This window comes from Jaculus jaculus, chromosome X (assembly GCF_020740685.1).
Source record: "Jaculus jaculus isolate mJacJac1 chromosome X, mJacJac1.mat.Y.cur, whole genome shotgun sequence".
NCBI classification, from domain to species: domain Eukaryota; kingdom Metazoa; phylum Chordata; class Mammalia; order Rodentia; family Dipodidae; genus Jaculus; species Jaculus jaculus.
Genome location: NC_059125.1, coordinates 30,742,609 through 30,748,135, shown reverse-complemented (window position 1 = coordinate 30,748,135; position 5,527 = coordinate 30,742,609). Strand labels below are relative to the sequence as shown.

Here is a 5,527-nt window from a genome sequence, read left to right as displayed (position 1 = left end):
TTCAAAGAAAACTGACAACCAAGCTATACATCTTAACATATTCTAAAGGTACTCTGGGTGAATATGGAGTTATTGTTGGTCTTGAGAAAGTAGTACTTGGTTTTAGCATCTTTGCGTGGAGAGGAGACAGGGCTATAGGCTTAAGTGGCAAGGTGTTCAGCACTAAGTAATAGACACAGACAAACATTTTGGGACTCTTAAATGTCTATATCCTCAGTTAAAGGATGAGAAAGGGGTTACAGAAAAGAAACTTGCTGTGTCTTGGCCTGGTTTCTATGTGGTAAAAAGTATCTTCCATGAAACCTCATAACTGCAGGCAATATCATTTGACACTCAGTTATAACTGTCCACAGGTCTAGCTTTCCTTAAACTAAAAAAAAAAAAAATATGTAAAGATGGCTTATAGGATGGCAACATTGTTGGAATCCCAGGTAGAAACATTATTTGTGAAGTTTTTGTGAGGATTATCTCACAATTAAATAGCAAAAGGAAAAAAAAATAACTGAAGAAAATCTTCCAGTAGGTTCAACAATCAACACAATTACATTCCATAAGCTTGATGTCGTAGATCTTCATATAGATATTATAATTTTCTTTTCTTTATTATTTTCTTCTTTTTTCTTTGTCTTTTTAATTTTTTTTTTAGAAAAATATGGAACACATCACAAATTTGTGTGTCATCCTTGTGCAGGGGCCATCTTCTCTGTATAGTTTTAATTTTAATATTTGGGCTGCTGAAGCAAGCACATAATTTGCTTTTAAATATTAAAGGTATTAAGGACCTGGAGAGATGGTCTAGTGACTAAAGGCACTTGCTTGCCAAGCCTTATGGCTTAGATATAGTTCTCTAATACCCATGTAGAGCCAGATACAAAAAGTGGCGCATGCATTTTGAGTTGGTTTACAGTGACAAGAAGTCCAGGGCTGGAGAGATGGCTTAGCGGTTAAGCGCTTGCCTGTGAAGCCTAAGGACCCCGGTTCGAGGCTCGGTTCCCCAGGACCCACGTTAGCCAGATGCACAAGGGGGTGCACGCGTCTGGAGTTTGTTTGCAGTGGCTAGAGGTCCTGGCACGCCCTTTCTCAATCTCTCTCTCTCTCTCTCTCTGTCTCTTTCTCTCTCTCTGTCACTCTCAAATAAATTAATAAAAAATGAACAAAAAAATTAAAATAAAGAAGTCCTGGCACACCCATTCCTCCACCCTCTACCCCTGTTTGCAAATATATAAATACAAATAATTTTAAAGATAAAGATAAGTAAGACAAATTTCCAATCAACATACTATACCCTGACAATATAATGATATCCTTTGCTTTAAAAAACTTTACTATAATTCCTTAATTATGAAAAGAAAAAAAAACAATCAAAATCAAATGGCCACACTCAATATAAATAACATGACCCAGAAAAGAAAGAGACACACACCATAGTAAATGGGATGTATCAACTATATACATGTTAGACTACAAGTCCCGAAGTCAGCATAGAAATTTGGGAGTCTAGCTTCTTAAGGTAAAACAGACTAAAATAACACCATGAAAAATGGGGCCGGATGAAGCTTGAGGCCAAGGGCTCATATAGTTCTTGCCCTCCCAACATGTTAGGAATAGAGGCAAAGATCAAAACATAAAATTATAAAAAAAAATACCTTCTAGCTACGAATTTGTTAAAGCTAAGACTTGAATCACATCAGTCCAAATAGTTCCATAACTAGAATTTTGATATCACTATAAGGTTTGGCATTTATAAAAACTGACTTATTACATGGAGATATATGGCATTATGGAAGACATTACAAATCTGTCTTTATGGTAAGAGAAACATATTATGGGTGGACAAATCAGCATTAAGGATGAAGAAAGAAATGACATAACAATAAATGATCACAATCTATGTGGAAGATATTTTGATGAACTTTAAGTGCTTAGTCACAGAGCTTCCAAGTATATAAAATATGATGGAAAATGCAGTAGTCCTGTTAACACGAGAGCCTTATGGAGGAAAATGGGAATGACAGAGTATTTTGATGCAGGAAATTTGGACCTTGTGAGTGAAGTTAGTCATACTTTGTTTTTAAAACATTGAAGAATTTTATACATACAATTATCAGAATAGGAAATGAAAGTAAGCCTTAATAAAAGCACAAAGAAAAAAATTATAACCCCAAACCATCAGTTTAAAAAGGAGCTTTATCACACTATTAAGGAAAAGGGAAACATAAACATTTCCTGCAAAAGCCAAAAGAAATACTCCTGTTTGTAGAGCCATTTCCTAGTTACAACAAGAAATTGAGGATAAAACTGATTAGCGCACTGCCTATATACTTAATTTACTTCCTGATATATCAACATAGTTGCTTGGGTTCATATTTCCTCAGCTTGTGGCTTTGTATTTGGACATGTGACTTGTTCAGCTGGTGAAATCACATCAGCTGTGACGGAAGCACAAGTTTTCAGCTTGCTTCCATGCTTGTCTTTGCTGCTTGTATTCCTGTGATTGCCATCTGTGCCAGGTCCTCAGGCCCAAGGACAATGTAGGGATGTGGGAACCACAACTGAAACCAACCTGGAGACTTGATCCCTACTACCTGGAATCCATCTTAGCTAAGCTGAATCATAGCCAATCTACAGACCTATTTAAAACCAGATTTTCACTTTATTTATTATTCAGCATTAGTGTAGCATAGTTAACTACTGCAATAAGCATTTATCTTTTCTAGGAATATCTCATTTGATTCTAAGATATGTTCTGTGTTCCTTTGGTGTTATCATTTCACCTGGGGAAGTCAAGATAGAATTTACTTGCCCCCAAAACAAGTCCTTTTTTAAAAAATTTGTTTTTCAAGGCAGGGTCTCACTCTAGCCCAGGTTTTTCTGGATCACTATTTATTTTAATAATGGCAAGAATTGAGAGACCATAGCAGTCCAAGGATTTTTGTAACAGAAATTGCACAGCTCAGTAAATAAGGCAATGGAGTAGATCCCTTCATTTTAACAGTCTATTTCTGGCTTGAGTGATGCAATTTTCTCCTTCCTGAACTCCCTATCATTCAAACCTTGTTACCCCAAAAGCAAGGAAAACAACACTATCTAGCCTTAATGTAAAGTACCATGAAAAACAAAGATGGATAAACCTTCCACAAGTCTAGAGTACTTTAAATATGTTATTTTAATTTTAGTGGCTTATAGTTTCTAAAAGTAAATAGAGAAATGCTTTTCAGGTGGACATTCCTTCCTAAGTAACCGAGGAATAACATACTTTCCTCACCTGCAGTTTCTCTGTATGGCCAATGTTGAATGAGTTTTTTTCCTTGTGATTTTTGTTGCCTTGTGAGCATTAATGATGCTGGAGTAGTATTGTACTCTCCCCAAGGTGCATCGATTTTCCAGCTGGAATTGATGTAGTCCCACAAAGAGAACACATCACTGTTCTTATCGTTTTGGTTGCTCTGTTTGCTGGCTTGGCCACTCTGCTCAGCCTAATGAAATATAGACTTTCTCTGTAGGAGGAAAAATAAACAGCTTTTCAGATGTGAAAAGTTTCCTGAGGTTGAAACATGAGAATAGGAATGTATTAAAAGATTACGGTAGCCTGACTAGAAATATTTAAAATATCATTTGATGAAATTATCATTGAGACACTAAAATCAAACCACCGGCTATAAGATTTCTAACTTGCTACTTTAGTATAAAAGGGAAAACTCACTTCTTGATATGCTGAAATCTGATAACCCAGACTACAAAGCACCTTATTTTCTCTATTTCAGTTGAGTTCATTGTGGATTGCAGTCAATTCAATCAGTTACCAATCAATATCCATATATGAAAATTTGGTTACATCCTTCTCTGCCCTTGTTGAAATTGATCAACTCAATTAGATTATCCCTATTTGAAAAATACATCTAGAACTCTCTCCCCATGTCAATGGTAATACAAGATATTGTGGATGGTCCTTTAAGTCTAAAACTAATGGAACAATTATTTTCCTTGAAACCTAAGCCATGGTTGAGGTCAAGGGAGATGTGTAGCTAAGCTGAGCAGGAAGTTGCGTCTGGTAAGTCAAAGAGGTCAAATCAAAGCACATGGCTAATGATTGCAGGTCGAAGGAGAAAGTAGCAGGGGTTGGTTACCAGGGTAAGAGAAACCCACTTCAACAAATCAAGGGCCCATTCACAGGCAATTTTGTACCATGAACTGCTGGCAGAAGCTAGCACCTCAGCTTCTGAAGAATTACATTCTTAGAAAAAGCTAAAAAGGTCAAAGATAGGTTTTTATCTTCCAAGGCTCTCTCTCTCTCTCTCTCAAGACTGTGAGCTCCCTTAGGAAGCTTTTATCTAATTCTTTGCTCTTTCTCTAGTGCTTTTCTCATAGAAACAAAATAAAATTTGGCAACATTGAAAAAATAATTATACAGATACATGAAGTGTTTGATAATATAACTTTTAAAACATAGCAAGTTATAGAGAGTATTAGATAAGGCGGCTAATTTGTTTGATCTGGGGTATAATTTATTCCATTTTTATGTCATAGCAAAACAAAAAAGACTGAATCAGAAAGGAGAATTGTGTTGTTTTCTGAAGGAAAAATACTGGTCATTTCTAGAGTTTTCTGGTAGCAAACATAGCACATCTTTTCAAAAATGCCACAGATTTTCTAAAGTGACTAAAAATTGAAGTTCCTACTGCAATGACAGCAAGACAGACTTACAATGTACTCTCTAGGGTCTTTTTTGAAAGATGCACTTTGAGAGGAGAAAACATCATATAAGTGCCAAATCTTCTTATCGTCACCACTTTGTGAATACCTCCAAGCCACAGAAAAGCATGTTCATAATAAAAATGTATACTTTGGAGATTTGCTGGTGAGGGAAGTTCATTTGCAATATTCCTCACATAGGTTGCCTGCATTTAGTGTCATCTCCCTGAAATCCCAAATTACTATTCAGATAAATAAAAGAATCATAGGAAGAAAATGTTGAATGCTTTTATAGTGGTCTAATGATAATTATAGAACATTATTTATTTTCACAGTGAATCAGTGTGAAATAACCATATACATTCCTATTACTGACCATTGTCACCAATCCCCACAATTGTAGAATGCCTAAATTAATTTTCCATTTGTGAATTTCAGTTCTATTTTTGTTTACAGGTTATCTAGAAATAATATGGGAATTTGGGGTGTCTGTGAGAGCAAAAGAGACCTTGGTTCTTGGTTGGGCTTTCATCTCAGGAGTAAGGATGACAGATCCTCACAGTCACACAAAACTTCCAGAGTCAGTGGCCTCCAGATTCTTATCTCATGAACAGGCAAAAAAAAAAAAAATCTATGGACTGAGAGGGTGAGTTTAAGAGAGATTTTATTATAGTTTCCGAGAACATGCTACCATACAGTAGGAAGGTTCTTGAGCAGGTAACCTGCCTGGTGATTCAGATGTGGGTTTCTTATAGGAATAAAACTATTGAATGGTGGGCTGAAATTGTCATTCCAGTTGGGAATCAAGTGCATTTTCATCACATCCTCATGTATG

The 5,527-nt window shown here is 36.0% G+C and overlaps 1 pseudogene; it reads right to left on the bottom strand.

Moving 5' to 3' along the window:
* Nucleotides 1–646: 646 nt before the first annotated feature.
* Nucleotides 647–747, bottom strand: LOC123456861 (annotated as a pseudogene).
* Nucleotides 748–5,527: the final 4,780 nt, after the last annotated feature.